The 24,871-nt window shown below is 42.1% G+C and overlaps 1 protein-coding gene across 3 annotated transcripts in view; it reads left to right on the forward strand.

The window, feature by feature from the left end:
* Positions 1 to 24,871, forward strand: part of LOC109872642 (cytospin-B-like) — a 171,800-nt gene that overhangs the window by 24,245 nt on the left and 122,684 nt on the right. The window contains exon 1 of one of the 3 annotated variants that reach the window (XM_020463953.2): positions 17,834 to 18,100. The exons of 1 other annotated variant lie outside the window; for it this stretch is intronic. The gene's annotated coding sequence lies outside the window, so the exon portion shown is untranslated. Of the gene's footprint in view, positions 1 to 17,833; positions 18,101 to 24,871 lie in introns of those variants that run through there. One more of the 3 variants, XM_020463950.2, reaches the window with a different exon arrangement.

Consider the following 24,871-nt stretch of genomic DNA (forward strand, 5'->3'; position numbering starts at 1 on the left):
ATTTCAGAAAATGATGTCATGGCTTTAGAAGCTTCTGATAGGCTAATTGACATAATTTGAGTCAATTGGAGGTGTACCTGTAACGGTTTTCTTGACTTGAAGGAGAGGCGGACCAAAATGCAGCTTGGTTTCTATTCATGGTTCTTTAATAAAGAAAACTATACATGAATAGACTAACAAAACAATAAACATGAGAAAACCTAAACAGCCCTATCTGGTGCAAACACAGAGACAGGAACAATCACCCACAAACACACAGTGAAACCCAGGCTACCTAAGTATGATTCTCAATCAGAGACAACTAATGACACCTGCCTCTGATTGAGAACCATACTAGGCCGAAACATAGAAATACCCAAATCATAGAAAAACAAACATAGACTGCCCACCCCAACTCACGCCCTGACCATACTAAATAATGACAAAACAATGGAAATAAAGGTCAGAACGTGACAGTACCTGTGGATGTATTTCAAGGCCTACCTTCACACTCAGTGCCTCTTTGCTTGACATCATGGGAAAATCAAAAGAAATCAGCCAAATAAATTATAGACCTCCACAAGTCTGGTTCATTCATCTGTACACAAAAGTATCTATATCCACACTTAAACGAGTCCTATATCAACATAACCTGAAAACCATAAAAAAGCCAGACTACGGTTTGCAATTGCACATGGGGACAAAGATCATACTTTTTTGAGAAATGTCCTCCGGTCTGATGAAACCAAAATAGAACTGTTTGGCCATAATGACCATCATTATGTTTGGAGGAAAAGGGGGAGGCTTGCAAGCCGTAGAACAACTTCACAACCGTGAAGCACGGGGGTGGCAGCATCATGTTGTGGGGGTGCTTTGCTGCAGGAGGGACTGGTGCACTTCACAAAATAGATGGTATCATGATTAAGGAAAATGATGTGGATATATTGAAGCAACATCTCAAGACATCAGTCAGGAAGTTCAAGATTGGTCGCAAATGGGTCTTCCAAATGGACAATGACCCCAAGCATACTTCCAAAGTCGTGGCAAAATGGCTTAAGGACAACAAAGTCAATGTATTGGAGTGGCCATCACAAATCTCTGACGTCAATCCTATAGAACATTTGTGGGCAGAACTGAAAAGGCATGTGTGAGCAAGGAGGCCTACAAACCTGAATCAGTTACACCAGCTCTGTTAGGAGGAATGGGCCAAAATTCACCCAACGGGAAGCTTGTGGAAGGCTACCCGAAACATTTGACCCAAGTTAAACAATTTAAAGGCAATACACTAAATTAGTATTTGGTAGCATGTAAACTTCTGACCCACTGAGAATGTGATGAAAGAAATAAAAGCTGAAATAAATCATTCTCTCTACTATTATTCTGACATTTCACATTCTTAAAATAAAGTGGTGTTCCTAACTGACCTAAGACAGGGAATTTGTACTAGGATTAAATGTCAGGAATTGTGAAAAACTGAGTTTAAATGTTTAAGGTGTATGTAAACTTCCGACTTCAACTGTACATTCCGTTCTCAGAACGTTAAGAAAACTTTCCACAAAAAAACATACAACTTTTGTAACATTCAGGAAACATTCTAAGAATGTTATTTAAACACATATACATTCTGTTCTCAACATCAACAAAACGTTCTCTATCCTCTAACTTGTTCTGTTGATCTTAATGAGTGCTTGTATCCATTGAAATTGTGTCTGTTTGAATAGAGTAAAATGAACAGCTTTGTACGCGTAAAATACATGTTATGCTAGCTCCATCCTTGTGGCTCAATGGACTAATTCCATGGATAGAAAACAGAAGATTATAGTTCCGAATCTCACTGATTCCATGTCACAATATAAAATACATGAATGCCTAAATACATTTACATTTGTCCTATCTGTGCTTGGAGTAACAAAAATGTTAACCCAAAATAAGCTAGCAGTGTTATTAAAAGTCTTCTTGAAACATTCAGTGAAAGTTAAGAAAGCTATTCAAAAACCTCAAAATAACCTATAGTTTCCGGGAAAACTCCCAGGAAAACTTTAAAGGAACCAGAGTAAAACGTTCTAAGAACCTCCCTGCAATCTAAAAATAAACATTCCCAGAAGGTTCACTTCCGTTCTCAGAACTTTAAAAAAAACGTTCCATTTTGTACCAGTCAGGAAACTTATGACTTCATTCCCAGAACCAATGGGAAACCAAACATGTACATTCCCACAACTTCCAAGGAACCAAATGTGCTAGCTGGGCAGTCATCTGGGCCAAGCCATTCAGTCAGATATATAAGCATTCCTAGAGTCTTTGCACATGGCTGTCTAGCCTAGCTGTTTTGGATGACTATGTCCAGTACTTAAGTAGCCTATTTTTACTTCATTCATATTCAATTTTATGCTTAAAATGAGCTTTTGCATCAGCAGTAAAAACATTATCTGAAATGATGGTCCAGAGGTATTCAGGCAACCATTCAAGGTAAACAGGGGTAGCAGGTTTATGGATGTCTATGACGTCCGTGTGTGGGAGTCAGTGGCGGCATGAAATGTTTGTTCACCACAGCTGGGAGGCGGCCCAGCTATTATAGTCTGATGTGGCTGATACTTAAACACCCATAATGAAATGAGCATCAAATAGCTGTCATGCCATAGCTCTGTGTAGCTAACACATAAGCCTAGGTGACACACCTTTTAAGGGATCAGAGAATATTTGTGGCATCGTAGACAATAGTACTACTGGTATGTCACTGTGCTATTGCAGTAATGGGTATCCTAGCTTCTTTCACTGGTAGGACTATGCCACTGTGGTATTAGGCCTACACATTAGCAAGTAGCTTCCAGCAGTTCCAGAGCTTTGTTTAAGCTGTGTCCAAGTTCTATGGATGGGTCTCTATGACAGGGATCATCAACTAGATGTTTTTTTTGAGTGGATGCTCGGGGGCCCCGGAACATAATTACAAATAATTTGTAGACTGCAAATTGACCGTAAGAAACCCCCAAATATATAATATTTAACTAATGTGTAATAATTTCAAACCTTGCTTACAGTTGTACACAATCATGTCTCTCTATTATGAGTGTGAATACTTGGGAACAGATTTCCTAAATTAAAATCACTTGGAGCTGATTGTCTGGTGTTTTTACAGTCTTTTATGTCCAAAAAGGAAAACTTGTTTTTGCTCAGAAAACTTGGGGGCCCAAATAAAACCACCCGCAGGCCAAATTCCTCCCGCAGGCTGCCTGGTGGGGAACCCTGCTCTATGGAATACACCACACACACTTTGGAACAAGGCCGGCAGCTGAGGTTGAGTTTGCTGAGATGTGGCTTTGACCTGCTGTGATTATTGCGAGAGAGCTTTGACACTGGCAGTACAGGAAGTTTGGCCCTTCGGGAGTCCAGCTCTGACTCTGTGAAAAATATGAAATATACATGAAAGACTGGCTCAGGTTCTGGATAGTGGTGAAGTGGTGGGGGGGGGGGGGGGGGGGTTCTGGGATGACAGATCCTAAATTCATACAATCACTGCACATTTTTTTTTAAAACAACAAAAAAAGCAAAGAGGCTAATGCAACAGATCAGACTGTTTAGATTAAAATGTTGATACAGTTTGATTTCTGCATATTATAAGCTCAACAGTGGGAATGTTCCAAAATACCATTATCGGGAAAACATTGTTCTCTTGCTTTATTTTGTTTATTTTTTTAATCCACACCAGATACAAACATACACATGCGAACAACAACTTACAGATGCACACAAACAATGACTAAATATCATCTCCCCAGATCTGCATACTCACACCCCCATCCCTAGTGCCTGCATTATTGTTTGCGGCATGGCCTTCAATTGTACCAATTTGTTTTTCTTGGTCGCCCAAGTTATTTCAATAATATACCATTTGATTTTTCCATTGTGTTAATGATGGCGGATTGATTGATTTCCACATTTTTTGAATGCGTCTTTTCAAGATAAATGATGAGAAGAGAATCATCCAGCCCATTGGGTATCTCACTACACCCCCATATGCATGTCTTGAAATATGCAAACAGATGGACTAAAAGTAAGTTTACATTGTAAAACTTCTGACAACCAACTTTCTTGCTCTGCCAATGACTTTTGGACTTTATAACATTCCCAGAAAGCATGGATATTTGAGTCATTATTAGTTTTACAATTAAGACATGACTCTGCTGTTGTGCTGTAGCATTTGTGAACTTTGTCTCTTGTATAATAAATTATACACATTAGTTTATATTGGATTAAGCATACATTTACGTTAACTGTAATTTTGTTAGTTATGCTCCAACAGTCCCTCCATCTTGTGCCAACATCAGTTCTTTTTAAGTCCTGGTTCCAATACAAACATTGTTTCTGATGAGCAGTTTCATGTGACAGAGATGAAAATTAAGAAAAAGGAGAGATATAAAGATGCATCAACTAGCATGGGTTACATATATGACTAGGATTATGCCTTATGCTGCTGGACAATAAAAAGTAATTTGGTTTGAAAACCAATAGAATATGAGAAAAATGCTGGTTTCAATGGCATATTAAGATTTTATCAAATAATTCCCTCAACATTTCTATTTTAGTATTTTGGCTAGGCTAGGCTACTTTGGAACAAGGTAAGACATGCTTCATAAAATGTCCAGGTTTTAAACAATTAAGTTTATTGTTAAACCGTTTCAAAATGCTGACCGCCTCTGCTCAGATTCAAGGTGGGTTATGTGCGGTTCTCAATAGGCACTGTCCTTAACTCTCCGGTCTTGTAAACATTATCTGAACAAACCGTGCCTTGTCGATAGAATCAAGCCTTTTGACATTAATGGTAATTGTCCGTTGTTATATTTGTCATACATGATTGGCGTTTAGCCTATATTTATGCAATTAAGTCTGGCTCTTCCCTCATGTCAGCATTGGTTTGGTATGCATATCATTTCTACTTTGACATGTAGGCTTTTTTATTTAAGTGGCCTAAATAAATAAAAAAATATTTGAATATTATTCCAATGTTGGCCTCTCTGATTCAATTCTGATCTGAGTAATTGTTTGATTTTGTGATTATTTGTACTTTTTTTCTTGTCAAATCAATATTCTTCTTGTCCGCCAATTTTATTTTCTTGTCCCAGACAAGAGGACAAGCGTTTATGTCGAGCCCTGGTGTGTGTGTATGTGTGCGTGCACACGTTTCTGGGTATGTGTGTGTGTGTGTCTACGATACATATTGTCAGGGTTTGCTTTCTCAGTCAGTGGTGTCAGAACTACATTAGGGTTGGGCGGTATCCAGATTTCCATACTTTCATATCGTGCCTGTGCCATCCCAGGATATACAGTATTACTGGTAGTGCACACAAGGGGAGCCTTTTCTTTAAAAAACATTAAAAAGTAACTTACCAGAATGCTAACAAAATGCTAACAAGTACTAAGGAATCCCCGTAGAAGATGCTAGGTAAATGCTAATGAGCACATACATTTTTTTACTACTAAGACAGATAACCCAGCTCATAAAGTTATGCAAGTATCTCAAAACGCAGTTTGCAACATGCACAAAATAAATATTAGATAGTAGGGACCTTAATCCAGGAGGGGATTGTCTGCTGCAGTTACATTGAAGCTTGATCTTGCAAGCTAATGTGAGCAACTTAGCTAGCATTAGCAATTTAGAAAAACCCAGCTCGAGATAATTTATTTGTCACATTAGATTTGGCACATTAGATAGTTAACTTAATAGCTGGCAAACATTAGTAGTGAATTTCATACAAGTGTAACTTGATCACCTCACTTAAGTTGCGCTGCAGAAGTAGCTGACCTCAAGAAGCTCCCGTTTTGCTCGTTGTGCTTCTTTGTAAACAAACATCTGTTTTGGGACACTTTCCCTCAAACAACTGTTTTGGGACACTAGTACCCTTAAGCTTCATAATAAAAATTATGTGAGAGGAGAAATGATGATCTGCTTTATCTATTACCTAGTGCACAAGTTGACTGCAGGTATTTATTTATTTTTAAACGTATGAATATTCCAATTTAGGTATATACACTACCGTTCAAAAGTTTGGGGTCACTTAGAAATGTCCTTGTTTTTGAAATACATTTTTTGTCTATTAAACTAACATCACAATGATCAGAAATACAGTGTCGACATTGTTAATGTTGTAAATGACTATTGTAGCTGGAAAGGGCAGATTTCTAATGGAATATCTACATAGGTTTACAGAGGCCCATTATCAGCAACCATCACTTCTGTGTTGCAATGGCACGTTGTGTTAGCTAATCCAAGTATACAATTTTAAAAGACTAATTGATCATTAGAAAACCCTTTTGCAATTATGTTAGCACAGCTGAAAACTGTTATCTTAATTAAAGAAGCAATAAAACTGGCCTTCTTTAGACTAGTTGAGTATCTGGAGCGTCAGCATTTGTGGGTTCGATTACAGGCTCAAAATGGCCAGAAACAAAGAACTTTCTTCTGAGACTCGTCAGTCTATTCTTGTTCTGAGAAATGAAGGCTATTCCATTCGAGCAATTGCCAAGAAATTGAAGATCTCGCACAACGCTGTGTACTATTCCCTTCACAGAACAGCGCAATCTGTCTCTAACCAGAATAGAAAGAGGAGTGGGAGGCCCCGGTGCACAACCGAGCGAGAGGACAAGTACATTAGAGTGTCTAGTTTGAGAACCAGACGCCTCACAAGTCCTCAACTGGCAGCTTCATTAAATAGTACCCGCAAAACACCAGTCTCAACATCAACAGTGAAGAGGCAACTCCAGGATGCTGGCCTTCTAGTACACAGGGAGAGGGCAGAGACTGTCTCACAGCATGGGGGATGGGATTATTTCTACACACTTCCTGATTCACTTTAGGTTACTTTGAGGATGAGGCCATGGTTTAGCACACACATCAGTTTCCTTAGTCCCAGGTGCTGCACAGATGCTCTGGAGCTGCTGACGTGGACACACAGACACACACACAAATACAATAAAAAGTCTTATGCACATGTGGTGAAAGTAGCTGACACATTTGATTTAACATTCAGTCTATGTGTTGCCCTGAAACATGTACAATTGACATAGAGAGAATTTAATCTCATGTCATTTCCAATAAATTATAAACTGGTGAAATGCTGTTACACCACATTCACAGAGTCTGTTTTTGTCCGGGACAACAGGTTGGCTAACTAACGCTAAATCGGGACCTTGGTAAATTTAAAGCGGCAATATGTAACATTTGGGGTGACCTGACCAAATTCACATAGAAATGTGTGTTATAGATCTGTCATTCTCATTGAAAGCAAGTCTAGGAAGTGGGAGATATATTTTATGTGCGCTATTTCTATGCTTTCCTTTTTCAAGTTTTAATTTTGGGTCTTTTACTTTCGGTTTTGTACACCAGCTGAAAATACGATATTTTTGGTTATAAAAATATATTTCACAGCGGTTTAGATTCTCGACACTATATTTGCTTGTTTCGTCACATAAACTGAAATAAAGCAAACTATTTCAATTTTAGCAACCGGGAAATGGCGGAGCTATTTCTACATAGTGCATCTTTAACAGTGAGTGAGTGAGTGATGACCATGAAAACATGCAAGACTGATGGCTATAGCTATGTTCCACAAATATATTTTTCTGGCTTTATCTCTCTATTTGTGGTATTTTACCTGGCCTCTCTGGCTTGCTAGGTAATCAATCCTCTGATGACATCTGCAATGTTGTAGACATAACCATCTGATTACGTGTTTGTTAACGTTCATGAGCTGCATTTGATTGCATGTGATCGTATCCACTGCACGTGAAACTTTTCATGACGCAGCAGGGAAATGGGTCTATTGTATGCCTGTATTTAGACTCTGACAGTGGTAGTTGTAGTTCCCATACACACAGATGTCCCTACGATGGTATACCGTAAGCTTTCACAGACTCCAAAACATTCTCTACACAATGTTTTCAGCTTAGGGAAGCCTGATGAATAAAATTTAGAGTTGTGAATGCTACTCCAGGACAAGGGTTGCCTGCCCTTGGACTAGGCTGTAGCAGACCTGTTTGCTGTAATATAATGGGATGTAGCGTATTATGTAACATCAGCAGCTGTGAAAGCAAAGACAGGGTCTGTTAGTCAGTGGTTGCAAGTAGCTACAGATGAAGCAGCTGTAATAAGAGAGAGATCCCCAATGAGGAGGTGCAGATGTTGGTTATGTTTTAAAGCTACGTTTATGGGAGCCCAGGGCCAGAAGCACTGCCCTGCTGCCAGACTAAGGTGATTCCATCTGTACAGCGACTCAGTAGCTGATGGCCTTTTTCCTGTGTGGGAGCCAGGCAGCCACTTGGTAGCCTGGTCCCAGATCTGTTTGTGCTGTCTTGCTAACATATGTATTTGCATTACAGTTTGAGATCTGGGACCAGGCCAGGCCAGGCTAGCCTCCTGGGCCCATGGTCACCGATGGAGCATGGAGGTGAAAGAGGGACAGAAGAGCTAGGTGCAGATCAGCTACCTTGGCGTCTTATCCTCTTCTTCTCAGCATCAATAGGAAGCTATTATTTTTTGGCCTTGAAAAAACCTTATGTTAGAATGAATCATATGAGGACAGTGGAGAATCCCTCCATTGAATAAATATTATTATATTTTTTTTTTTACTTTGGTCCATTCATGCAAGTTTTTCACAGTCTTTCGCTTTGTGTGTTTGCTGAACTGCCCTAGTTGGTACTTGGTAGGGCAATCCTGCCCATGCACAAATAGCCTCTGCGTCTGTGTACATTTTTCCTCCAATTTTTAGATTGTCAGTCAATAATTCAATATGATTTGAGGTCAGTCAAATGTGGCAAGAAAGGGATAAGGCAACATACATTTCACACATTTTTCCTTGGAGAGAAGAGTATACTCTCAATGAGTTTACAAAGAGAGAATATTCCTCTCTCTTCCAAGATGATTCAGGGTTCTACTCTAACTTTTTTCACTGGTGGCACTGGCACATGATTTGGCCACACCAATTTTATAAAAAATATAAACAATAATTGCTAATGACCTGGCCTGTGTCCCATAAAGTTCCTGCATTCCATACAGAGCCCATGTGTTTGGATGCACTGTAACAGCAAAGAAAAGTTCAATTTTTCCAGGTTTTCGCTCTCATAATCACACTTTTTTTGTTGTTGTTGAAAAACAACCAAGTCTACAACAATGATTAAACCACATCATTTTTGAGGTCTGGGAAAAATCAGAAAACATGTTATTTTTTATGTAGTTACCCTTTAATTCAGGTGTGCACTAGCCAGACAGATGTATTTGGCTAGCGGTGTTTCTGTAGCTCACTTGTGATGGAGTTTTCACAACAAATGGCCACAGGATTGCTGCAAATAATCATGATTCTGCCAGGTAGGCATATGCTACTTTGTAGTTACCTTTTAATTGCCTTTCCATCTACCCAGAGACGGTAAGGCTATCATTAGCATCGCTAATGACTACACTAAGTGGTAGACATGTAGGCCCTACGCGCACACTGCACACAACAGGGCTCGACATTCAGGTAGATTTGTCAGTGAAAGATACTGGCCCGAATGAAAGGAATACTGGCTCGCCGCCTGGGTCAAGATCTGACAGGAACGTGAATGATGTTTGCAGAATTTCAGTAGCAGGTGATCCAGTCCTCGAGTCCCCCCATCAGCACACATTTTTGTTGTAGCCCAGGACAAAAAACACCTGATTGGTCATTGTGTACTGTTGGTGGTACTCGAGGACTGGAGTTGGGAATCACTGTTGTATGCAATAAAGCACTGACATGGTGCGGTTAACTGTTATTTCTATTTTCAAGAGTGTAAGAATTGCATTCTAGTGATTAGTGAGCGTAAGTCAGGCGAAGTGGTGTGAGCTTAATCCGACTCTAAATCTGAATGTGTGTTTCTGTGTGGAGTGTCAATCAGGATGTGGGGCCTGTAAACCACTCTGCTCTCTAAAACATTTATCAGTCATTAGCCAGACTTTAATACAACCGTTTGTGTAGTATAGTACAGTGCGGTACAGGGGTGTGGTCCCTGTTTTGCCACTCACCCGAAAACCAAGAGAGTAAAATAGAGAGAGAGATGAGGTAGAGATGGCCAGTCTGGCAGCCTCTCCTCTCCTATTTTATTCTCTCCTCCCCTCTGGTATTTCTCTCTGAGGAATGAGATATATTGAGACACAGCTAGGGCTTTTGCGGTGACCGTATTACCACTACATCGGCAGTCATGACCTCAGTAAAATTCCACATTATACAACGGTCACGGTAATCTCCTCTTATGTACTCTGGACATGCGTTGGTACTATAGTACTCAACTTACTAATGACCGTCAAGTCCTAATGGCCTGGTACTCAGGGCTCTATTGTTCCTCTAACATCAATGCAAATACAATCGAAAATCAAACACTCATCAAAACAGTATGTGCTTTTAAAACTCACCTCATTCTGATTGATCAATTTGACAAAAGAAGTTCAACAACAGGTTGAAATGAGTGTAAAACATGGTTGGTGTTTCAGAGCCTAACACAACGAAATGGACAGCGCTTTCTAAGGTGATGATGATTAATTGAAAACACCCATACACATGTTAGCGCTTATGCATACACTTATGCCTATATACACAGGTGTATAAAATCGAGCACACAGCCATGCAATCTCCATAGACGAACATTGGCAGTACAATGGCCTTACTGAAGAGCTCTGTGACTTTCAACGTGGCACTGTCATAGAATGCCACCTTTCCAACAAGTCAGTTCATCAAATTTCTGCCTCAGTCAACTTTAAGTGCTATTATTGTGAAGTGGAAAAGTCTAGGAGCAACAACGGCTCAGCCGTGAAGTAGTAGGCCACACAAGCTCACAGAACGAGACCGTCGAGTGCTGAAGCGCATGGAGTTCCCAATTTTACTGAGGTCATGACTGCCGATGTAGTGGTAATACGGTCACCGCAAAAGCCCTAGCTGTGTCTCAATAGGTCCACAGATGATGCAATCTCAACCACACTGCACACTGCCCTAACCCATCTGGACAAGAGGAATACCTATGTGAGAATGCTGTTCATCGACTACAGCTCAGCATTTAACACCATAGTACCCTCCAAACTCGTCATCAAGCTCGAGACCCTGGGTCTCGACCCCGCCCCGTGCAACTGGGTACTGGACTTACTGACGGGCCGCCCCCAGGTGGTGAGGGTAGGTAACAACATCTCCACCCCGCTGATCCTGAACACTGGGGCCCCACAAGGGTGCGTTCTGAGCCCTCTCCTGTACTCCCTGTTCACCCACGACTGCGTGGCCATGCACGCCTCCAACTCAATTATCAAGTTTGCGGACGACACTACAGTGGTAGGCTTGATTACCAACAACGACGGGACGGCCTACAGGGAGGAGGTGAGGGCCCTCGGAGTGTGGTGTCAGGAAAATAACCTCACACTCAACGTCAACAAAACTAAGGAGATGATTGTGGACTTCAGGAAACAGCAGAGGGAGCACCCCCCTATCCACATCGATGGGACAGTAGTGGAGAGGGAAGTAAGTTCTAAGTTCCTCAGCGTACACATCACAGACAAACTGAATTGGTCCACCCACACAGACAGCATCGTGAAGAAGGCGCAGCGGCGCCTCTTCAACCTCAGGAGGCTGAAGAAATTCGGCTTGTCACCAAAAGCACTCACAAACTTCTACAGATGCACAATCGAGAGCATACTGTCGGGCTATATCACCGCCTGGTACGGCAACTGCTCCACCCACAACCATAAGGCTCTCCAGAGGGTAGTGAGGTCTGCACAACGCATCACCGGGGGCAAACTACCTGCCCTCCAGGACACCTACACCACCTGATGTCACAGGAAGGCCATAAAGATCATCAAGGACAACAACCACCCGAGCCACTGCCTGTTCACCCCGCTAACATCCAGAAGGCGAGGTCAGTACAGGTGCTTCAAAGCAGGGACCGAGAGACTGAAAAACAGCTTCTATCTCAAGGCCATCAGACTGTTAAACGGCCATCACTAACATTGAGTGGCTGCTGCCAACACACTGACTCAACTCCAGCCACTTTAATAATGGGAATTGATGGAAATTGATGTAAAATATATCACTAGCCACTTTAAACAATGCTACTTAATATAATGTTTACATACCCTACATTACTCATCTCATATGTATATGTATATGTATATACTGTACTCTATATCATCTACTGCATCTTTATGTAATACATGTATCACTAGCCACTTTACACTATGCCACTTTGTTTACATACCCCACATTACTCATCTCATATGTATATACTGTACCATCTACTGTACCATCTACTGCATCTTGCCTATGCTGTTCTGTACCATCACTCATTCGTATATCTTTATGTACATATTCTTTATCCCTTTACACTTGTGTGTATAAGGTAGTAGTTTTGGAATTGTTAGGTTAGATTACTCGTTGGTTATTACTGCATTGCCGGAACTAGAAGCACAAGCATTTCGCTACACTCGCATTAACATCTGCTAACTATGTGTATGTGACAAATACATTTGATTTGATTTGATTTGCCTCTGGGAGCAACGTTAGCACAAGAACTGTTTGTCGGGAGCTTCATGAAATGGGTTTCCATGGCCCGAGCAACCGCACACAAGCCTTAAGATCACCATGCGCAATGCCAAGCGTCGGTTGGAGTGGTGTAAAGCTTGCCGCCATTGGACTCTGGAGCAGTGGAAACACGTTCTCTGGAGTGATGAATCCCGAGTGGCGTCACTACAGTCCCTGGTTTGAATCCAGGCTGTATCACATCTGGCCGTGATTGGAGTCCCATAGGGCGGCACACAATTGGCCCAGCATCGTCCGGGTTTGGCCTGGCTAGGCCGTCATTGTAAGTAAGAATGTATTCTTAACTGACTTGCCTAGTTAAATAAAGGTTAAATGTAAAAAAAATAAACAGACAAATCTGGGTTTGGCAGATGCCAGGAGAACACTACCTGCACAAAAGCATAATGCCAACTGTAAAGTTTGGTGGAGGAGGAATAATGGTCTGGTTCATGGTTCAGGCTCTTGTGCTTCCAACAGTTTGGGGAAGGCCCTTTCCCTTTTCAGCATGACAATGCCCACATGCACAAAGTGAGAACCATACAGAAATGGTTTGTCGTGCTTCGTGTGGAAGAAATTGATTAACCTGCACAGAGTCCTGATCTCAACCCCATCGAACACCTTTGGGATGAATTGGAATGCCAACTGCGAGCCAGGCCTAATCGCCAAACATCCGTGCCCGACCTCACTAATGATGTCCATCCTTGGGTTAGCCTGATGTCCAACGGTGGGGGCGCACTGCGGGTAGAGACTGGAGGATGAAGAGGACTGTAGGTGAGCGGTTTTAACAGAGACACATGGAAGGACAAGGAGATTTTATACTGATGAGGTAACTGGAGGCGGTACATGACAGGGTTGATGCAATGGGTTATCTTGAAGGCACCAATGAAGCGAGGACAGGACCTTTTGCAGGGGAGGCGGAGCCGGATGTCTCTGGTAGAGAGCCACACACTCTGTCCGGGGTGAAAGAGTGGCGTAGGTCGGCAGAGTCTGTTGGCAAAGCATTTCTGGGTATTAAAGGCTTCCTGCAGATGCCGGTGAGCGGTCTCCCATACCCGCTCACTACGCCGAAACCAGTCGGCGACAGCAGGGACAGTACCAGGCTTCGCCTCCCAGGGAAACATGGGAGTTGCTAACCAAGGACACACTGAAATGGACACAGTCGTGTGGAGAGGCAGAACATTGTTGGCGGAGGTACTTCCCTATTTCTTGGTTCAGGTGTTCCGTCTGCCCATTGGTCTGGGGGTTGTACTCGGAGGAGAGGCTGAGGGCAACCCCCAGTCGGTCACAGAAGGCTCGCCACACCCGTGAGACAAACTGGGGCCTGCTGTCAGAGATGATGTCCCCCAGAATCACATACAGATGGAACACCTGCTGGAACATACACTCCACCAATTCCATGGCGTTAGGTAGATGAAGAACAGGATGACACATTTTTGAAAAACGATCTACTATGACAATGATGGTGGTGTTACCAGAGGATTCAGGAAGGTCTGTGATGAAGTCAACAGCTATGTGGGGCCAGGGTCTGTGAGGGATTGGCAAAGGTTGAAGCTTCCCGGAAGGGTGATCACGAGGTTTGAGAGCAGACTGGACAGGAGAGTATGTAATCTCTTACGTCAGAAGTCAGTGAGGATCACCAGAACTTCTGGGCTAGAAGTTTGGTGGTTCGTGTAATGCCCGGATGTCCTGACCCCTAGGACGTGTGACACCATTGCATCAGTTGGGGTCTAACAGCTGCTGGTACGTAACTCTTCCCAGCTGGTGTCTCAGGAGGAGCTGGATCAGAGGTTAGGGCTTCTTGTATGGCAGAGTGAACCTCCCACTGTACCGGTCCCATAATGCAAGAGGAAGGAAGAATGGGTGTAGGGTCTGAGTTACTGGTCGGAAGGTCAAACTAGCTGGAGTGAGCATCAACTTTTAAGTTTTCCTTTCCAGCGATGTAAGGAACATGAAAATGGAAGTTCTGTGCTGTTGGCCGTCCATATGGCGGTGGCCCAATCCAGGGCTTTACCTGTGAGTAGAGACACAACTAAATCCACTCTGCTCTTGTCGGTGGCGAAGTTAGTGGGGTTGTGCTCAATGTATTTGCTGCATTGCATCAGAAATCCCTGACATTTCCCAGGCGAACCGTCATATTTTCCAGGCATGGGTATGAATGAAGGAGGGCTATGGGTTACGAACATGGCAAATTTCGTTCATAAGCTCCTCTTGCTGGGTTAGGCGCCGCTGTAGCTCCGCTGAATCCATTCCGTTTTTAGGTGAGGTATTTTGTAATGAATAATCAGGGAGAAAAAGGTGTTGATTCACACACAGAGCGCGGCAGATGTTGATTAAGCCTTCACAGAAGGCAGGAATCGTGGTCAATGGCAGGCAATAGTTTAAACAGAAAGACAGTGCTACGTTCCAGAACACGAAGAAACAGGGCTACGTTCAAGAACACAAAGAAAAAGAACACAAGGTTGACTAAGAAAAGAAAAGCAGAACCTTACACATACGACTCATACATGATTAGAAATGCAATCAAGCATTTTAGTTTTAAAATGAAATGAAGCAACCCTTAAATAATTTGTGTAACAATAAACAGACATAAACCGTTCCATTTCAGAAATTGAATTCACTAATGAAAGTGACTCTTTTTAGTCTTTGCTGTAATAAAGGCTTTACAAAAACGTTACATACTCTGGTATGCTTATCATTTATTTTGTTTTGTTTAAATTGTTCCAAATGGTCAGAAAAATTATATTATATTCTAACAGCACCTGTTTGGCAGACGTAATATGCACGCAGCGCTTGCTCCTTACCTTATTGTTCTTGATCTCCAGTATTTTCCACAACTAGTACCACATTTATTCCACACATCTGACTTCCCCTTTACATCCTGAGCAACCAGTAAACATTCCCCCGTAACAATGCATCCATTTTGCTATCATGTGTTACGGTGTTTGTTATAACCAATTTATTGATGTGATTTAGGATATGCTATAGGTCAGACCCTATTGGTCACATGCATGAGATGCATAGAATACGGAATATTTTTCCTAAATAAATTTGGGATTTCGGTAACATAACTTTTCAGTAAAAAATTGCTGTAATTATGTTGCAGCTTCAGCAACATGGACACCGCGATACACACTGTTGATGTCATGTGGTGGTCGCCGCAGCAGGGAGGAGATAGAGACAGCGGGTGCTAGTCACCCAGTCACTCGCTGTCTTTTTTTTAAACACAGCACAGACCCGGCACAATCAAATCAATTGCGGTCAGACTCCCTCTAGTCATTTGTGTGTCTTAATTATTTCCTCAAACAGTTTGCTTAAAGCATCAGACAAGCTCAGTGCATATAGTTGATTTGATTAAAATACATAGGATGTGTCTATATATGAAAAAATGTACGTTTTAGAATTTCAACCAATCGATTGGTGTTGGAGTCGTGCATGGCCACGCAGTCGTGGGTGAACAGGGAGAGCATCTTTTCCTATGGTCATTGTTATTGTCAGACTCGTGGCCTCACTAATGACTACTGTAAATCAGTAGTAAATCCATAGTGGTTGCCCGATGACACGGATTACCAATGTGACTTGTGAGTCAGTTGTCTACTTGGTAAAAATCTCAATATTGTATGACAGTGGTTCCCGACTCCAGTCCTCGAGGGCCCCCAACAGCACACAATTTTGTTGTAGCCCAGGACAAAAAACACCTGATTCTACTTATTGAGGGCCTGATGATTAGTTGCCAAGTTGAATCAGGTGTGCTTCACAACACAACAGGCAGCAGCACAACATGGTAGCAGCACAAACATGGTACAAACATTGTTAGGGACAGACAACAGCATGAAGGGAAAAAGGTACAGACAACATTACATCATACGAAGCAGACACAAGTGTCAGTATGACTGTCCATTATTGAGCCTTTCAATGTAGAGATGGAGACAAAACTGTACAGTTTGAGTGTTTGTTGCAGCTCATTCCAGTCGCTAGCTGCAGCAAACTGAAAAGTGGAGACCTTTTACAGAATGTGACTGGCAAACGGGTGTTGTATGTTTAGCTTTTAAAATCAAATCTGGGGAGGGGCTGAGTATAAGACTGTATCAGCTGCATATAAATGGATGAGAGAGCTTCCTACTACCGGCTTAATCCGGCTCTAAATCTGAATGTGTGTTTCTGTGTGTGATGTCAAACAGGATGTGGGGCCTCTAACCTGCTCTGCTCTCTCAAAAAATTCTTAGTCATTAGCCAGCCTTTAAAACAACGTTTTGTGTGGTATTGTACAGTGCAGTACAGGGGTGTGGTCAGGGTTTCCTATTTTACCACTCACAAAAAACTTGAGCTTTTCGCATCACAACCCAGTGCAGCAATATTCTCCAGCTTATTATTACCCACATTTTCTATGGCCTTGGCATGTCATAGGTTGACCGTTTCAAATTTGAACATTTGGAAAATGTGTAAAATGCGGGCCCCACCACAAATGTTCAACCCTCGGTCCTCCCTCTTCTCTACTGAAGCTAAAGCTATTTTCCTATGAGACAAAGATGAGCTTTGTCAGTGTTATCCTAGTGTTTGGACTTCACTTCAACACAGCCAGGACATTTGGAAGTGAGAAATAGTGGTATAGTCAAGGACATGAATAAAAGAAGAACACATCTTACTGAAGTGGCTCAACACAGACTCAGTTCTCTAAAGTGATATAACCATACAATGGGGTGGTTGTGTCCTCTACAATCTGTCCTACACATGATCTAAGGTAGCTGGAATTAAATGACAAGCTACAATGTCCTGAGGGGAGGGAACCAAAGCACAGGATACAAAGAAAGCAAATGAGACATGCCGTAATCAATTTCAAAAATAATTTGTGACAAAATGCTGAATATTAAAGTTAGCAAATATCTTACATGATCATGTGAAATAAAATAACATCTGTCTCCTCTCCTCTCCCACCGTCTGTACATCAGCCTGGAAAAATAGTCAAAGTAGGGAGGGAGACTTCCTCGTGGCTAGACCGTCTCTCTGTGTGTGTGTGTGTGAGAGAGAGAGAGAGAGAGAGAGAGAGAGAGAGAGGGGGGGGGGGGGGGGGGAAGAGAGAGAGGGGGGGGGGGGAGAGAGAGGGGGGGGGGGGGGGGAAGAGAGAGAGGGGGGGGGGGAGAGAGAGGGGGGGGGGGAAGAGAGAGAGGGGGGGGGAAGAGAGAGAGGGGGGGGGGGGGGGGAGAGAGAGGGGGGGGGGGGAGAGAGAGAGGGGGGGGGAGAGAGAGAGAGAGAGGGAGGGAGCCACGCAGCCACACATAGCCAGCACAGGGGCAGGCGGCTTCCGTATCTTGATCCGTGTATGTGAAGGCAGCTGAACTGCTCTTGGCCCTGCTGCTCTTTCTCAGTTCCTCTCTGAACCAGAGGTCTGCCTGTCGCATTGCCCTCTAGTCGCATTGCTTTGTGTGTTGTCTGTCCAGCTCAACTCTGTCTGTAGTCAGTGCCTCTATAGTGGGAGGTACTGTTTACAGGGCAGGGTCAGCTTCTGGGAAGGAGTCATCAAAACACTTTGTGCGTGAGGCTGCTCAAGACCAGTGCGTTTTGTTTCTGTGAGTACACTTCTTCTCTCCCTCTGCCTAGCCCTAGCCTAAGTGTTACTGTTTTGAGCAATGTTTTAGAGATCTTACAGGGGCATGGGAAACTCAGAGCATGGGAAACTCAGAGCATTGGAGGCTTTGAACAGGAAACTTTGAAGTCATTTGAGGCTTGAGAAAAGTTGTAGGAAACCGTTGAACTTGAAAATGTATGTTTTTTATGACCATATCAGTAAATCTGTTATAGAACAAATATCCACAGATCTTTTAACATTCCAACAGTAAAAAAATGTATCTGAAGTCACTGCTATAATACTAATGTTGTTTGTCATAGTTCTCCAGCAGTACCTCTCCTTTGGACCCTAGGTTATTTAAAAGACTACATTATTTAAAGACTAAGGCAGCGGCTACTCTTCCTGGGGTCCAAAGAGAAAACAGAACACAACAAATAAAATACATAATATACATACCACTACATAATACAATTCAAATGCATAATACAATTCAAATGCATAATACAATTCAAATGCATAATACAATTCAAATTCATAATACAAAATATATAAAAATGTCTCTTCACAGTCCTTGTGATGCTGTAAGGTGTTCTTTTATCTGGTTTTTTTATCTGGTTTTATTGCTAGCTTGAGCTACCTGGGGTGGCAGCGAGTTCCATGTAGTCATGGATCTATTTAATACTGTGTGTTTCCCAGCCCCTGTTGGACCTGGGGACTGTGAAGAGACCTCTGGTTGCATGTCTTGTGTTGTACGGATGAGTGTCTGCACTGTGTGCCAACTGTTTGAACAGACAGTTCAGTACCATTAACATATCAACACTTCGCACAAAGACCAATAGTGATGCGATCTGTCTCTCCTCAACTTTGAGCCAGGAGAGATTGACATGCATACCACTAACATTCGCCCTCCGTGTACATCTACACTACCGCTCAAAAGTTTGGGGTCACTTAGAAATGTCCTTGTTGTTGAAAGAAAAGCACATTTCTTGTCCATTAAAATAACATCAAATTGATCAGAAATACAGTGTAGACATTGTTAATGTTGTAAATGACTATTGTAGCTGGAAACAGCTGATTTTTTAAATGGAACATCTACATAGGCGTACAGAGGCCCATTTTCAGCAACCATCACTCCTGTGTTCCAATGGCACGTTGTGTTAGCTAATCCAAGTTGATCATTTTAAAAGGCTAATTGATCATTAGAAAACCCTTTTGCAATTATGTTAGCACAGGTGAAAACGGTTGTTCTGATTAAAGAAGCAAAAAAACTGGCCTTCATTAGACTAGTTGAGTATCTGGAGCATCAGCATTTGTGGGTTCGATTACAGACTCAAAATGGCCAGAAACAAAGCACTTTCTCCTGAAACTCATCAGTCTATTCTTGTTCTGAGAAATGAAGGCTATTCCATGCGAGCAATTGCCAAGAAATTGAAGATCTCGCACAACGCTGTGTACTATTCCCTTCACAGAACAGCGCAATCTGTCTCTAACCAGAATAGAAAGAGGAGTGGGAGGCCCCGGTGCACAACCGAGCGAGAGGACAAGTACATTAGAGTGTCTAGTTTGAGAACCAGACGCCTCACAAGGCTATTTGTGTCAGTGCTGAGCATGTTGAGTGCCGCATAGCAGAGCACATATCAGAGGATGTGATGAAGCAGTGCAATATTCAACCCAACATCCTTTCTCCAACCAACTGCCAAATTGAGACCAGCAAGGACTCAGGAGCCCCCTGCTCATGTTCTTACTGTGGTGGTGGATGATGCTAAGGGAATGAATCAGGTTCCTTCACACCAATGTTAGCTACAGTATGTTCAGCTAGCGTTAGGCTAATTGTGCACATCTGCTCCCTCAGACAAAGACAGAGACACTGAGCCTGGACTGGGTAGAGAGACCGTACTGGAAGCCCGCCCACATAACCTGTTTTACTGTACCTTCCCTTTGAGATCAGCACACAGTTTATGGAGGGAGGTCTCCCACTGTTTGACATTATAGACACTAAAACGTTTGAAGTTAAACTTTTTGTAGACTTATTTCATAGGGTAACTTGCTTTTGAATGTGAGATCAGAAGTGTTGGTTTGATCGTTGTAACTCACTGAATGTGTGTTGTTAAAAGGATAGCCTAGCTATGTTATCCCTACAGTTTGTTGTCTCCCCTTCAGGAGAAGGCAACTAGGTTCAGCCGTTGGAGCTGAACCTCCTCAGCTTGGCGGAGCTGTTGGCTGGGGGGATAATAACTTGGACACTGCAATTTGAGCACAACTAAGCCCAAAAAGAGATTGTAATTCTAAAATAACGATAATTCCATACCTTGATTACATAGAGACATGATCGCATGTCTCTTTGGTGAACAGATTTCCTAAATTAAACACATTTTCTGTTGAATTCCTGGTGTGTTGTTCCACCCCAAAAGCACAAGAAAGGGGATTTCGACACCCACCATCTCAGATTGTTCTGAAATCGTTTATGTTGTTAGAAACAGATAAGATTAGCATTCCTGCATATTGTTTTGTTTAAGTACAATTTGATCTCTGAGAAATTAATCAAATTTATTGCACCCAAATTGGTCATTTTAATGTACAGGATTCATATAATATTCAATAAATATAGAACCTAAGATCTAAATTGGACCAAACTTTTTTCGAACAATGACTTAGACATGAGGAATCCAAAGAAATGGTCAAAAGCCACCTACGGACCTCCCCCCACCCACCACACCAATCCCACCCCAACAACAAGTATATAGAGTATATAGTATCAGTTGTCTATGTTTGACATGTAGTATGGAGCTACGGATTGGAGTATTGTTTCTTTATTCTATGTAATGTATTCCCAGTGAATTTGGTGATGTTTTTCCCCTGTTCAGTGAAATTAGTAATTGAAGTTGTTAGGTTTATGTCCCGTCCTACATCCTGATATTACCAAATACTGACCACTAGATGGTGCTGTTCCAGCTATTGGGTGAACTATCCTTTTATCATTAAAAAATGTATCACAGAATAGCAGGAACAGAACCAGTTAGTGGTCATAACCTGGTAATATCAGGATGTAGGATAGGAGATAAACCTAACAACTTTAATGAATATTTTTTTATGAACAGGGGAAAAAAACATCACCAAATTCACTGAGAATACATTAGCCTACATTATGATGAAGAAACAATACTCCGAACCGCAGTTCCATGCTACTTGTCAGATATAGAGAACTGATACGGTTTACTTGCCTGTTGCTCATCCCTGAATTAGAGGATGTCTCAGAAGTGTTTCACTCACATCTTAATCCCAAACTGATAAGAAATGTTCGTTGGCACAAGCATTCCTTATCTAAACTCAGCAGCCTTTTGGAGTGTTGTTAGCCCAACAGATGTAGGATCTTAATTTGATCACACACGAACGTGTAGTGTATTCAAGGTTAAAAAGCCTTCTAAAGTTTGTAATTTCCACTTTAAAATGTCAGACTTGATTTTCCCACACAAAAAAATTATCAACTCCTACAAAAAATGTCTGTTAATTATAATCCACATAATATTTCACATTTCCTGTTGCTACAGGATTATTTTCATGCTATATCAAACTGGCTCAAATTATGATCCTAAGTATGTCTAAGTATTGCAACAGAAAACCCCATAAGATCTCTGTACATCGCCTAGCTGTCATAGCCAATGTAATTAGGGAAGAACAACCCAATAGTTAGGGCAGTGGCTTTGGTAACTATAAATCATATTGTACTTTTTAATTTGTGGGTATGCTGCTGACCAAATGCCATATTTAGCCTAGCTTTCCCATAAACCCATTTAGCTACATTACTCATATTTCCTGAGAAATATTGTATGTTTTTTTTAAATGTTTGAAGCAAAATGAGGGAAAACCACTGTCATCAGGAAGACTATTACATTTAGTAAAATGCCTCTTGCTCTCTCTCGCTATCGCTCTTTATCTCTCCCTCTCGATCTCTTTCTATAACATTGGGTTTGTTGTAATTAGATTATTTTGATGTCGGACACACTCCCAGTGTAGTAGGCCTAATTGTCCTTCTGTCTCTGCTGAGGAACAATAAAGGTTGTCTTTACATAACTGTGTCCCGGCAGTAGGAAAACTAAACCTTGAGTCATGCGCTACTATGAAGGTGAAAACAAATTAGACCCATGTGTCTGTCAGGGTACTACAGAGACAAGGTCAGTGTTTTCATAGGGAGTTTTACACATAGTGAAGTACTTTTAAAACATCTTAGCTGATAAGTCTTTCTCTGTGAAGAGAAAGACAACATGACTCGTTGTGACTATTCAATAGACATTACCTCAGTGTTTGCTTCCTCAATTTCTGCCATTTCTCAATTTCACCTTTTCACATTTAAAAGCAGCTCTCAGCTTTTCCTCAATTTGGTCTCACTTCCTCATCTTGGAGTTCCGAACATGTCCTAGAAACATTGAACATGTTTTACTAACCTGGATATGATTTATACATGTGACAATGGTTAGGCCTATCTAGCTGAGGTACATTACCAGACTTGTCTGTGAAAAGGCCAGTGAGGATGGATGATATTGGGCCCTACAGCAACATCATATGACAGGCCACACACACACACACAGTGCACAGATAATCAGATAAGGCTGTAAGGACCTGCAGGCTTTCTCTAATTACAGTTCGATGTTATAAAAAGTAGCAGTGGGAACTTTTCTAAGGAGACAACCACCTTCTATCAATCAACAGACCTGGGTTCAAAGGAGTCAAATAGTATTTGAGGTCTATGAAAAATTTTAGGTGCACATGATTTAACTTTCCCTGCGTAATGGAACTAAGGGAAAAGTACCAAAAGTGCAAACCCCCGCCCACCTGGAACTCTAGACCAGCTCAAACTATTTGAAAGATTTAAAATACCATTTGAACTCAGATCTGGGTAGACCCTGGAGGTTGTGAGAAAGACTGGGCTAAAATAGGATGTGGGCTGCTTGTACAATGTCACGTTAAATGTGCTAAATGCCTTGCAGCGTTAGAGGTAGACTAATTGTTCATGTTTGAAGAACACATCCATCCAGCAATTTATTTATATTATCCAGCTATTTAGTTCATTGTAGGGTTTAAGTACCTCGGAGAACCACTCGATTTGATTCTAAATGGGACTTCTTGCAATGTAAATGTTAACTTGAGGTCTATACTGTGTGCTGCAGTAAGTAGGGTAAACGCTGAGGAAAATGCTGCAAGAATTATAATAATTTAGATCAGAGAGTGGGGGAAGGGGATGTCTGCACTCAGCCGACCCCTTTTATTGATGGAGGACACCAAAGTGTTGCGTAACTCCGTTCACAGGCGCTCTCACTCTAACATTGTGTGAGTGTGTTATGCGTGCATGTTAGTCAGTAATGATTGGGATACCCTTCCCTGAGACCTCACCTCCTCACCTTGGTTCAAATCAATGAGTCAGTTCCACAGCGAACAGTGGTACAGGTCATTACAGTAAAGAGTGGGGCGCCCCCTATTGGATGGGCACGGATGGGGGGTGCTACCTACCCAGCCGTGTACCCCTTGCTACCCCTTAATGGCATTACAAACCATTTTAAAAATGTGCTCCTGGTAACCCGTTCCAATCACCATGTGCACGGCTGTGCATTTGCAGTATGTTTCAATGTGCATTTACCATCACGAATTTATCATGCTCAAAAATACTGCAGAAATGCTAAATTGACTGGCCTGATGATCTCGGGATGGTCGTGCAGTGATAGTGGTTCCTCTCCATCACTCGTTGTGTTGATTTCACCATGTCCATTTGGTGATGTTTTTCCCTGTTGAATCATATTGCAAATGCACTGTGCATTTGCAATATGTTTCAATGGGCATTTGCCATCACAAATTTGTCATGCTCAAAAATACTGCAGAAATGTGAAATTGACTGGCCCGATGAACTCGGGATGGCCGGGCAGTGTTTCTGGTTCCTCTTCATCGCTCGTTGGTGTTGATTTCAGAATGTCATTTTGGTGATGGTAGATATTTAAACATATTGTCATTCTGACACCAAACTGATGCAAACTGACACCACACCCACTTTTTCAAACTCGTTTAGAAGCAAACTATCGCATATTTCAGAGCAGGCCCAGAATTCACAGTGCCTTCTGTTCAAACCATAATAAAACCATAAAACACGTAGTTACGTTCTAGCTGCAGGTCCAGTTCTGACATTATATGTAGGACTAGCTGAGGCGACCCCGAATCCCAAGTTTCGGCTCGATAGGTCATTCGGTGCCCGAGCTTAATTGGTGCTGAAAATCCACTTTTTCCCATGCCTTGCTACAGAGTCCTTGAATGAGCTATCGGACAGAAACGTTGGGGTCCGTCTCTATAGCCCGAGCCGGTTTCAAATGGACCTAGTCTTGCGACTCTGGGACTTTTCTAAATGTCGTCATTTTCGTAATGGTCAAAATGAATTGAAGTCATTGCAAATGTACGAGGCTGTTTCTCCGTCAAGGAACCTTCTAGAGCCACATAACTCACCACGCACTATCGACCTGAGCTGTAGAACATGTTTCTAAAGTTTCAGACCTCTAGGTCTGACGGTTCTTTAATAGTTTGAACAAAGGTAACTATTGCAGGCTCTGTCTGTCTCTACGCACCACACTCTGTCCCTTCGCCCAAGCTGTGTGTGTGTGTGTGTGTGAGAGTTTTTCTTGGAAATTTTATGGGAGACATGACTGATTTACAGTTCATGAGGGTTGCCTAATCGCACATATGAAGTTTTGGAAAGATCTGACCCTTCGAAACAGCCCCTATGACACCAATTATG

The sequence above is a fragment of the Oncorhynchus kisutch genome, linkage group LG28, assembly GCF_002021735.2.
Source record: "Oncorhynchus kisutch isolate 150728-3 linkage group LG28, Okis_V2, whole genome shotgun sequence".
NCBI classification, from domain to species: Eukaryota; Metazoa; Chordata; class Actinopteri; order Salmoniformes; family Salmonidae; genus Oncorhynchus; species Oncorhynchus kisutch.